The sequence below is a fragment of the Chrysochloris asiatica genome, unplaced genomic scaffold (genome assembly GCF_000296735.1).
Source record: "Chrysochloris asiatica unplaced genomic scaffold, ChrAsi1.0 scaffold00192, whole genome shotgun sequence".
NCBI classification, from domain to species: Eukaryota; Metazoa; Chordata; class Mammalia; order Afrosoricida; family Chrysochloridae; genus Chrysochloris; species Chrysochloris asiatica.
The window spans coordinates 5,122,161-5,135,146 of NW_006408710.1; the positions used below are offsets into that span (position 1 = coordinate 5,122,161).

General features: G+C 45.7%; 1 protein-coding gene and 1 non-coding gene across 3 annotated transcripts in view; both read right to left on the bottom strand.

Moving 5' to 3' along the window:
* SLC39A11 (solute carrier family 39, member 11) overlaps positions 1-12,986 on the bottom strand; it is a 426,313-nt gene that overhangs the window by 144,048 nt on the left and 269,279 nt on the right. The window lies entirely within an intron of this gene.
* Positions 5,814-5,885, bottom strand: TRNAG-UCC. Its single transcript has one exon. It is a non-coding gene; the product is annotated as a tRNA-Gly (tRNA).

The following is a 12,986-nucleotide window of genomic DNA, read 5'->3' on the forward strand; positions in this document are numbered from 1 at the left end:
TTTTTTTTTTTTAAAGCTCCTTAAATGATTGTACTAGGCAATGGTCCTTACTGGGATCATTAAGGTTTTGTGTCAAGTTGACTGGGCAGGAGTCTCAGTGATTGAGCAGTTAAGATGTAGTGAATTTTCATGATAAGCTCTAACAATGTCATCAACTCCCCATGATGCTATCAGCCCCGATCTAATCATCCTCTGTGTTGTAAAACCTCGCTTCTATGTTGCTAATGAGGCTGGATCCAATCTAAGTTTTGTGTCAATCTCTTCTGAGATATTAAAGAGATCTGAAAGCAAGCAGAACTCAGAGGAACCTACTATCACCCAGTTAGAAGTTCTGGGAGTGGAGTGTGTCCTTTGGCCCTTGGGCCTGCACTGGGAAGCTCTTAGACCCAAGGGAGGAGTAAAGCCAAGATGCATACAGATTTCCAAGGACCGCTGGGCTTACAGATGCCAAAAGGAGACAAAAACCTTTCTCTAGAGCAAGCAAAGACACAACCTTCCCCAAGAGTCAACAATCTGAAAGCAGAAAACACCAGAAAGATGTTTACTTGTGCTATAGTGACTATGCAAAGGCTTTTCGCTGTGTGGATCATGACAAACGATATGAATAAAACTACAAAGAATGGGTATACTAGAACACTTCACTGGGCTCATGAGGCACCTGTACACAAACTAAGATGCAGTTGTTAGAACAGAACAAGGGGATCCTGAATGGTTTAAAATCAGGAAGGGTGTATGCCGGAGTTGTTTCCTTTCACTGTACTTAGTCAATCTGTATCCTGCACAAATAATCCAAGAACCTGGATTATACGAAGAAGATTATGGCATCAGGATTGGAGGAAGACTTACTTCCAACTTGCAACCTGCAGATGATAGAACTTTGCTTGCCAGAGCAAAGAGAACTGAAAATACTTACTGATGAAAATCTGTGACTACAGTCTCAGACAGCACTTCAGTGTAAAGAAAACAATAATCCTCACCACTGGAACAATAAATAACATGATAAATGGAGAAAAGATCCAAGTGTCAAAAGACTTCATTTTGATTAGATCCACCATCAACACTCATGGAAGCAGCAGTCAAGACATCAAGAGACTTATTGCATTAAGCAAATCTGCTGCAAATAACATCTTTAAAAGAGTTGAAGAGCAAAAACGTCAGCTTGAGGACTAAGGTGCACCTGATCCGAGCCATGGGATTTTCAATAACCTCACATGCATACGACAGCTGGACAGTGAATAAGAAAGACCGTAGAAGAATCTATGCATTTGAATAATGGTGCTGGAGGAGAATATTGAAAGTACCACGGAGTGCCAGAAAAACAAACAAATCTGTTTGGAAGAAGTACAGTCAGAATGCTCCTTTGAAGCCAGGATGGTGAGACTTTGTCTCTCATATTTTGAACATGTCAGGAGGGACCTGTTCCTGGAGAAGGACATCGTGGTAGGTACAGTGGGAAGGTCAGTGAAAAGGAGGAAGATCCCCAACGAGATGGACTGCCACAGTGGCAGCAGCAATGGGCTCAAACAATTGTGGGAATGCTGCAGGACCAGGCAGTGTCCGTTCTGTGTGGACAGGATCGCTAGTAGTAGGAACTGACTTGATGTCACCTAACAACATCAACAAAACGCTGTGAGAGATGACATTTCTGTTTGTGGTATGTGTGTTTTAGCAGGACCAGAGAACTAAGACAGGAACAATAGAAAGTAGTAGACAAGGAAGTCCTGGTGTGGGGCTGTGGGTAATGCACCAGACTGCAAAGCTGTTTGAACTGCAAGGTCGGCAGTTCAAGCTCACCAGCTGCTCCTCGGAAACCCTATACAGAGTTGCTATGGGTTGGAACAGATTCAACGGCACCTCACAACAACAACAAGATGAGAAAGGGGTGCTATGTTCTAGCCCTGGAAGGCACTGTGGGGTAAACACTGCACTGTTTATCCTACATTGACCTCAAAGTCAATGGTTCAAAACCACCAATCACTCCTTGTAAACCCTATACAGGGTCACTCTGTGTCAGACTCAACTTATGGCATTTCACAACAACATCAACTGTAAGTTGCAGGACTTTGGGGCAAGACAATCTTTGGGACTAGACCCAAGACAAAAAAAGAAATGGATCGTCTCATAACTACAAGCCTGCAGGTGAAACAGGGACCAATCAGGAAGAGACCCTGAGAGAGGGTTCATGTGTTCCAGAAAACACAGACCGTAGGCTTGTCCATTTCCCCACGAGCTGAGCCACCAGAGGGCCTGTGGTTTGAAATGACTTAGAAAACTCCACGTTGGCAGCAACATGGATGCATCCCAAGCTCCCTAGGACCTCCACCCAGATGGAAGCTGTCGATCCTCCCCTTGTGCGTTGTATGGAGAGCAACCGATTGTTCAGTTCCTCCACCAAACCCACGTGCTGAACTCATCACCTTGGCATCGCTCCGGTCTCCATGTCAACAGGAAGATGAGCCCAAAGCCGTGGGGAGAGTTCAAAGGGCAACTGTCGCTCTGAAATGGGCGACAAACCACAGAGAACTACAGGACACCTGGGGACCATTTCGCTCCTCCTATGCAATTGGAGGAAGGGAAAGATAATGGAATTTTGATTTCAGGACTCATCTTTGATTAATTGCTATTTGCAGAACACAAGTAACATTTTAATTATTTTCAACTCCACACCATAAAAGCTACCCAGGGGATGGAGGCAAAACAGAATAAGCCGGGACATATTAAATACATAATTAATGTGCACTAAAATTAGCATATATGAATACAAATAGGGCAAGACTATTTTAAATTATGCACCTCAAATGTTATCAATTGATTAAACTTGTTATCTGCTGCAACTTCTGAACAAATTAGGCTGTCTCAATGCGGAGAGAGACTCCCAGCAGATGAGATGGTTTAGCGGTGGAGTATCCTGCGAAGCAAAGGCGCCAGGTATTGTGATAAAGGACCACACGAGTCCACCTCATTGCATTGGACTTCGTTTTACTGCATGCTTCAGACACTGTCTTTGTCACAAACTGGAGCTTTGGGGCCACCCCTGTGTCCAGCAAGTCTGTTGGTGCCATTTTCTCCAACAGCCAACGCTTACTTCCTGTTTTGGTATGACCTTTTGGTTATTCTCACGATATTTCAAACGTTTCCAGCATGTTGTTGCATTCTCCATAGACTACCCACCCACTGCTGATAGGGACCCTACACGGCAGACTAGACGTGGATAGCCTCATCTTGTCCCCGCCCCACTGCCCGGAGCAGCTGGTGGATTCGAATCACCACCAACTAGTGTTCCTTACTAGACTACAGTCTAGAGTGGACACAACCAAACCGTCCATGTGGTTTTATTACGATACTGGGTTTATTGCTATGACCTGGTACTGAGCCCACAGTATGCCCGAAGTCGGCCTGTATTCCACTCTACAGTGAAGAAAAGGAAAATTAAGCTCTTTGGGCCACTGACCATTTTTAAAGTCATGGTGAAAGCGGGGATCACAGGGGACCCTGGGATTTCTACTTCTGGGGAAGGGAGCAGCTCGTTTTCAGCAGAGACTGTCCTCTCTGTGGTCTCTCCAGGAATGGAAAAGGGGTTGAAGACGTTTCTCATTACAACCTTCAGCTAAGAAAATCATCTGTGACAGAGCCCAGCAGGTGAGGCAGCACCTGTTAGGAATCCACCGTGTGGCACACACGGAGGTGAGGCAGTCACCTGGCACGTTCACTCTAAGTATCTCATTACCTGGGCACACAGGTGGTGTACTGGACACTTGAAATGTGATTAGGTGCAAACAGGGGCTACATCCTACATTTTAATTCAAATTTGATTCATTCAAACTTAAATTTAGGGAGTTACATGTGGCTAGAGCTCTGGAGTGGCACTGTAGGATAAGCACTGGATTACTAAAGGCCAGGTTGGTAGTTCAAACCAACCAGCCTCTCTCAGAAACCCTAAACAGGGTTGCGATACATTACAACCAGCTGGATAGTATACAATAACAACAACAACAGTGACTGCCATATTGAACAGTTCATGCCTAAACCCAAAACCAAACCCACCGCCAACAAGTCAAATCTGACTCCTGTTGTTGTTCTGATCCATAGCCACTCTGTATAGGGTTTCCTGGGAGCAGCTGGTGAGCTTGAACCACCAACCTTGTGGTTCAAACAACTTTGCAGTCCAGCGTATTAACTCACAGCGCCACACCAAGACTCCTAGCCACCCTTATAAATAAGGTTTCAGAGACTGTAAGTCTTTACAGGAGTAGACAGCCTCATCTGTCTCCCTCAGAGAACCCTGAGGGAGAACAATCAACCGACCTTGCTGTTAACAGCCCAACATGCCTAACTCATAGTGCCACCAGGGCTAATTTCAGGTCTAAAAGGCCTTCTGAAAACCATGTTCCTAGCCAATATCTCCCTGTCCAGGAGCAAAAGTCAACTAGAAGTGACTGGAAACTTTAAGTTCTCATATGAAAATGGATTCAAATGCTTTTGCTTCCATTTTTGTCCCTTTAATTTCCATAACAGGGAGAGGATAGAATAGAATAGATGCAGAAGTGGATCTTGCTTTTACACTCCAATCCTTAGGGTAGTTTTTGCAGGTGGCTGTGGCTCATTTGATCTGAAGGCTGAGGGAAAGCAGGGGCCAGGCGTCTGTGTGTCTGTAGCCTGGGGAAACTGGAGAGCAACTGGAAGAGCTGTGTTAATTCCTGTGTTACTTTCATCTGGGGTCATGCTGCTGTGACTTTAGCCTCGGGGAGTTTGTGCCAGTTCCCAGGCTCAACCCCAACAACATAATTGGGATCCTGTTGCCAGTGTCTGCTACAGTACACACCCAGGAGGAACAAGGATATGTTGAACAAAATGTCATCCCATACAGGAGCCTGTGCTAATTATAATGTCAGGCTTCCCACTGAGAAATAGATCATTAAAGGAGAACATTACAGTGTTTTCAAACTCCTGGAGTAAATGAGAAGCATCTTCAAATGGAACATGTTGGAGATGCAATTTAGAGTGATCGGAGATGTACCCACTCAAGGGCACCAGAGCCAGGTGATCTTTGATGCCCAAAGCAAGGTAGGAGCCAAAAGTAAAAAGGAGTTAACAGGTAGCAGAAGAGGAAGACATGGAAGGGAATTGATATCTTTCAGTTCCTACTTGTGAATAAGGAAGACCAGAAAGGAATGGATGTGTTAGCATTGTGGTGTTGGAGAAGAATATAGAAAGAACCACAGACTACCAGAAGAACAAACCAATCTGTCTTGGAAGAAGTCCAGCCAGATGGAGGAACTTCTTTTCTTGTACTTAGGACATGTTGTCAGGAGGGACCAGTTCCTGGAGAAAGACGTTGTGCTTGATTGAGTGAAGAGTTGGTGAAAGAGAAGAAAAGCCCCAGCAAGATGGATTGATGCAGTACCAGCAAGGTTCAAATGTAACAACAACTATGAGGTTGGTGCAGGACAGGGCAGTGTGTCATTCTGTTGTGCACAGGGTCACTATGAGTTAGAGCAGACTTGACGGCACCAAACGACAACAGCTCATGTTCTAAGTACCATGATGCTGCTGTTATCAGCAGTCCTGGTACCAGCCCTTGACTCCTGGTAACCTTGTCCACAGTGGCTGGAAAGAGTGAGTCCCAAGTCCTTGTCATCCCTAAGGTCAGTTGCACTTTGCATCCTTGTGATCCGTCCAGTTTTTGCTGGCCAATTTCCTGAACTTGATTTCCAGGTCTTTCTTCTTAACCTGGAATCGCTGTTGAAACCTGATCTGCATCAGAGCACCACCCCAACCTCCTGCTGACAGGCAGGCAGTGGCGGCACAGGAGGTATCTTGGCCAGGAATCGAACCTGGGTCTCCTGCATGGAAGGCAAGAATTCTACCACTGAGCCACCAATGACCTTGTGCCAAACAACAATGGCTGGCTGTTCCACCTCACAGTGACCCTGTATGCCAGAGTAGAACTGCCCCACAGGGTTCCCAAGGCCGTAAATCTTTATAGAAGCAGGCGCCCCATCTTTCTCCTACAGAGTGGTTGCTGGGTTTAGAAGCACCAAGCCTTCGGTTAGTAGTGGAGTTTGTAACCATTGTGCCACTGGAGTTCCCTAATGTCTTAATGGTGGTGGTGGTTGTGTGCCTTGAAGTCGGTTCAGACTCTTAGCAACCTTGTATAGGGTTTCCGACGCTGTAAATCTTTACAGGAGCAGAAAGCCTCATCTTTCTCCCACGGAACAGCTGGTAGTTTCGAACTGCTGACCTTGTGGTTATACCATGATATGCACATGATACCAGATAACACAGTGCATGCCCATGTTTGTCATGTGAAAGTTGGATGGCGAATAAGGAAGACTGAAGAGTGGATGTATTTGAATGATGGTGTTAGTGAAGACTATACCACAGACGGCAGTGGCTGTCAGTTCCACCTCACAGTGCCCCTGTAAGCCAGAGTAGAACTGCCCCCACAGGGTTCCCAAGGCCGTAAATTTGTCGAACAAATTTGTCTTAGAAGAAGCACAGCCAGGATGCTTCTTAGAAATGAGGAAGGCGAGACTTCATCTCAGAAACTTTGGACATTATCAGGAGAGATCAGTTTCTGGAGAAGGACATCATGCTTGGTAAGGTCACGGGTCCTCGAGGACATGGACTGACAGTAACTGCAACAAGGGCTCAAGTACAGCAACTGTTGTGAGGATGCCACAGGACTGGGCAGTGTTTCTGTTTGGTTGTATATCAGGTTGCTGTGAGTCAGAACAGACTTGATAGCACCTAACAACAACAACATTATATGGATGTGAAAGCTGGACAGTGAATAAGGAAGATCTCGTAGAAGAATTGATGCCTTTGAATTGTGGTGTTGGAGGAGAATACTGAAAGTGCCATGGACTGCCAGAAGAACCAATAGATCTGTTTTGGAAGAAGTGCAACCAGAGTGCTCCTTGGAGGCCAGGATGGCTAAGCTTTGTCTCTCATACTTTGGACATATTGTCCGGAGAGAACAGTCACTGGAAAAGGATGTCATGCTGGGTAAGGTGGAGGGTCAGAGAAAAAGAGGAAGACCCCCAACGAGATGGATCAGCCAGGTGACATCATTGATGGCATCAAGTGTGGCAGTGGTAGTGAGGTTGGCCCAGGATCGGACATTGTTTCGTTCTGCTGTGCATGGGGTCGCTATGAGTCGGTTCTGACTCGATGGCACCTGACAACAACAACAACAACACAAATTTAGCCTTAAACTTCCCAGTGGCTATCTGCTCCACATTACAGATGGGAAAACTGTGATTTCCAGGAGCTTTCCTAAAGTCACTCAGCTGATGTGACTTTCCAAGCTCCAGTCTGTCTGGCTCTCATGCCTGTGTTGATTCCTTGTCTCCAGGTCACTCCTGTTGATGTGGTTCGAGGTTTCACGACTCACGTGGATCCTGGGCCTATCAGAAACAATCGTACTTGGTGGTGGAGGTGTGGGTATGGAGGCGGGGGTGTTTCGCGGGTATTCATTCCGTATGTAACTAAACACCCCAATGGCAGGCTGTATGGTTGAGACTTCTGGTCCAGGTGTCCCCATCCAGGTCTCCTTGGTGAACTGAGCTCACTACAGCTGGAGTGATAGCCACACCAACACACCACAATGGTGCTGCAGACATTAACATTTAAGGTGGCAAGCTTAAAAAAGTTAAGATTCGCTTCTGGAACTTTTCTGTCACCATCTTTGAAAACCCCAGTGATCCAATGGGAAGAGAAGGCACGCAGAGCCCAATGTGGCACGAGGCAGACTGAAAGCAAGATAGGGGTCTGGAATGTGAGTCCATCCTGCTGGAGCTGCTTGTAGAACCTTGAACTTGAACTTGAATCCTCCCTGGGTCTGGGTTTCTAAAATTCAAATAGCCAAATACCATCCATGGAGCATTTAATGTGGCGTCTGGAGTCTCAAAAGGTCCTGTAAATGGCAACTGCTAGTATAATGACTTTATTTTCTAACTGTCTGAAATCTGTAGCTTCGTGTGGCACTTTGCTTGTTCATTAACTGACGAGAGGACCACTTCAGTCTCAGGAAGCAGAGGTTGGTGTGTCAGTGTTTGTCCTGAAAGAGTCCCCATCTAGTCTAATGATGGAATACTCGACTCTGTCCTGGTCCCAGGAGAATGCAGACTCAGAGTCTCCAGCTCCCTTCTACAGGCCAAGGTCCTGACCCCCTCCTAAGTACAGTCTTTGTGGCTCTTGGAGATTACACTTGGGTAAGCCGAATGCCTAGGCTCACACGGCCAACGGCAGCAGAACCACCCTCCCAAATTGACCTTTTGGCAATCCCAAAATAGTCCATGTTCCATAAACAATCAAGCTCCAAAAGCAAACTTATGCCAAACTTTGTCAGGGACATGTTCTCGTTGTAGAAAGTGGTTGATAGATCTACAGTTAACGAATAAAACTTGGGAGATTATCTTCTCTTGAAAAATAAATACAAAACATAGGTAAATATATTGGAAAAAAAAAAGGCACTATGAATAAATCTAAAATAAAACATCCTTGGGGAAATTCACAGAATAAAGTTGCTTAAGAAAGAGCAAGATGGTCAGCTGTGGAACCCCCTGGACAGAATCAGGAAGCTCATGACCAACCAACAATTTCAGTGGAAACAAACGGTCAAGGATGTCCTTCACCCTGGTAAGGCAACCGTACCTAAGACAGAAATGCAGGGAACACTTGCCAAAATGCCTAAGACGACACCAGATGCCATTTTTGTGTTTGGATTCAAAACCCATTTTGGTGGTGGCCTGGGTTCGGCATGATTTATGATCCCTTGGTCTATGCAAAGAAAAAATGAACGCAAACTCAGACTTGCAAGACATAGTCTGTATGAGAAGAAAAAAAAAATATCTCAAGGAAACAGCGCAAGGAACACAAAAACAGCATGAAGAAAGTCAGGGGGACGGCCAAGGCCAGCGTTGGGGTTGGCAAAAAGAAAGAATAAAGATTCTGCTGTGACTTGATCTGCCATGATGGTGTGACGTTTTCACCAGAGGATTCGTAAACCATCAAATCTTTGGGAAAAAAAAAAAGATTGGAACCCTATGGAACTTTTGGAAACTCTACTCTGCCTTAGAGGCTTACTGTGAGTCAGTGGGCTTGTTTTCAGGATTTTTAATTACCTGAATTTATGACAGTCAGTGGCCTTATAGGGAAATGCAGTGGCTCCCTTTGATAAGCACTGAACGGCAAACCACAAGGTCCATGGTTCGAGACCGCCAACTGCTCTGAGGGGGAAAGATGAGGCTTTCTGCTCCTGCAAAGATTTTAAAGAACCTTGGAAACCCTAAACAGGGTGGCTACGAGTCACGGACGGACTCGAAGGCACTTAACAACAACAACAGCACCCTTATATGGTAAAAGACTGTACGAGAGGTCACGTGAAGTATTTTGAGGTGAGGGGATGCCCTGGGCCATCTAGGTGAACCTGCAAAGGCACAGGTTGGTTGAACTCAGCAGGTGAGGAGACCACCGATGGAGTGATGAGGTTGGAGGTAAGGAAAACAGTAGGCACCAGAAGCTAGAAGAGGGCAGAACACACCCTGCCTATACCTTGACCTTCAGACTGGCCTTGGGAACCGTGAGGGGGTAAAGCTGGGTTGTTTCTTGTCATTGAGTTTGTGGGAGCTTGTTACAGCAGCCACAGGAAACTAACGTGGTCCCTCTTTCTGTTGCCAACCCTTCAAGTAATGAAAAGAAGCCCAAATACCATGACCTCCGGTAGCCAGGAACGGCTGTTACTGCTAAACTGTATGTGTGTGTTGAAGCAGTTAGGTGTTGCCCTGCCTACCCCCTGCCAACTTTTTTATATACAAATGAAAATATTATCACAAATGACCGTGATGAAAACTTTCACAAGAGAGTGAAGACAATAAAAATCCATCTTCATCCATCACCTAGGGAGAATCAAATACTCCATATTCTGGTGTATAAAATAGTACTTCCGTTCCCTGACACACAGTCACTTCTGATTAGAGTCATGAGGTGTCAGGGAAGAGCTCAGTCAAATAATCAAAACCCAGAGTCTTACTGCCCTGGAGACACGGGCAGTGTCATGGTGACCACCAGCAAAACAGACTTGACTCTAGTGACCGGGGAAGTGAGACTAGTGGTTTAGCTCACCTCTACTTAGTGTATCTTTATGAATCTATTTCAAACACAGAGGGTCACAAGAGTCTGCCAAGTGTGTCAGCAAAACTCCCACCAGCAAAACTCTCTCCCTTAGACCACGTGGTGACCATAGTAGAAGGAGGACTAGGGACGGCTACCTCCCAACGACCTCTGTTTCCCTAGAGTGAACAGGCAGTTAGATAACAAAAGATGCCCATCACCCTAGGTGCCCAACTATGCATGGAACTTCAGTATGGATTGTGGCTTGGGATTCCCAAAGAGAACACAGCAAGAAGCTTCACGGAGCAGGGGGAAACAGACATGCTCACATGCTTACAGGATTCTCTACCGGATGCACAAAGGAAGTGGTGATTAATTTCCTCGAATGAATGAATGTAACCATGTTCTGTTGCTATTATTGTTGCTGAATCATGCAATTTCAGGTTTGGAAGGACACATAGTGGTAATTTAACACAACCCCAAAATGTTCCAAGGGACAAGCTCTTGGGTGAGAGAAACTCTAGAATCCCTGTGAACCCTAAATGCAACCTTCTCACCTAAAGAGCTGAAAAAGAGGGGGTTGGTGGGGGAATGAAATCTACAGGAGCCAAGTTGATTCTCACTCTTATTGACCCTGTTCAGGTTTCTGAGACGGAGTCCTGGTGTGGTGCTGTGGGCTAATGCGTCAGACTGCAAGGTCGTTTGAACTGTAAGGCCGGCGGTTCAAGCTCACCAGCTGCTCCTTGGAAACACTATATAGACTCACTAGGGGTTGGAATCGACTCGATGGCACTTAACAACAACAACAAGGTTTCCGAGATGGTAAATGTTTAGAGAACAGACAGCCTCCTTCCTCTCCCTTGCATTAGCAGTCCTGTGCTTGACCCACCATACCACCAGAACTTCTTCTCACTTATAAAGCCATGGCGTATTTGCCTGTTGAGACCATAAGCTCTTTTGAAGAGGGACAAAAGGAGGGATTCAATTGCGAGTGGATTTTTAATTCCACTCGAGCACAAAGAGGGAGCTTGTTTTCCTGCGGCCCAGGCATTGTTAGGAAGCTTAGAGCCCTTGAGCTGATGTTGCATGAAAAGCACTTTCAGGAAGAGACAGTGAGCTCAGCAGGCTACAGTGTAGGGCTGCTTTCGTAGAAAATGTCCTTCCCCCTGGTTAAGGGTTTTCTGAGGGATCCCGGCGCCCCGCCCCCTGTACAAATGCACACGGGGAAGGCCAGGGAAGCAGCTTGGGGTGGCGAAGGCCACCATCACTGTATCATTCGTGTGGAGGCTTTTTCTCCATCACAGGAACCTGCGGGTTTGGTGCCTGCCAGTTCTCCATCAACCATGGTCATTGCCCGCTAAGACATTTAAAGCATTTGTACATCATATACATGTTTTTTCCTCTGAAGTCAGGGTTCTTTCCTGCTTGAGGCTCTGGATGTAGTTGTTGTTGTTGAGTGTTGTCGAGTCACTTCTGACTCTTAGAGACCATGTATAGGGTTTCCATGGAGCAGCTGATATTTGAACTGCCGACCCTGTGGTTCGCAGTCCAGTGCTGACTCTGGATAGTCCTATGAAGTCTGTGTCCACCCCAGGACTGGCTAAAAATGTTATGTACATAATGATGTTAAAAACCCGCCAAGCCAAACCACTGCCAACAAGTTGATCCAACTCACATGACCCTGACTAGCTTTTCCATAACTGTAAATCTTTATGGGAGCAGCCAGCCTCATCTTTCTCCCAAGAAGTGGTTGGTGGGCTTGAACCATTGACCTTTCAGTTCGCAGCCCAACACCTAACCCACAGTGCCCCCAGGCCAACACTAGTGGTCACTGCAGCATTCTTATTGACAATGATCAAAACAACGCAAGCGTCCACCACTAGATGAGTAGATAAACAAAATGATTAACCATAATGAGAAATGAACTGGTGATGCATGAACCTTGAAAATAAATGGCTGTGTGAAATAAGTCAGATATAAAAGGTCAGCAGTTCGAATCCACCAGCCGCTCTATGGAAGAAAGATGAGACTTTCCACTGCTATAAAGGTTTACAGCCCTGGAAACCCTATGTAGGGTCACCATGAGTTGGAAACGGCTTGAGGGCAGTGAGTTTGGGTTTATATATATATTTTTTTACCACAATGTCAAATAAACAAAACTATATATGTGATGCTACGGGCTAATGCACTGGACTGCAAAGTTGGTTTGAACCACAAGGCCACTGATTGAAGCTTCCCAGCCACTCCTTGGAAACCTTATACAAGGTCACTATGGGTGGGAACCGACTTGACAACACGTAACAACAACATATATATCATATAAGTTACTGTGTTGTGGTTGTGTGCTATTGAGTCTGTTCTAACTTATAGCATCCATGTAGAGGATTTCCAAAGAGTGGCTTGTGGGTTTGAACCACTGACGTAGTGGTTTCCAGTTCAGTGCTTATTCTACAGTGCCACGCCAGGGCTCAAAGTATATATTTTATATACACGTGTGTATATATATACATACATGATGGTGGTGGTTATGTGCCCTATACAGGGCTTCCAAGGCTGTAAATCTTTACAGGAGCAGAATGCCGCATCTTTTTCCCATTGAACAGCTGGTAGTTTCAAACTGCTGACCTTGTGGTTCACAGCCCAAATTGTAACCCTATGCTACCAGAGCTCTCTCTCTCTCTTGGTGTGACATTGTAGGATAAGCACTAGACTGTGAACCACAAAGTTGGCAATTCAAACCCACAAGGTTTCCAAGGAGCAAATGGTGAGCTGGAACCGGCAACTTTCTGGTTCAAACCGACCTTGCAATCCAGCACACTAACCCACAGCATCACACCAGGACTCCAACAACAACAACAATATATATATAT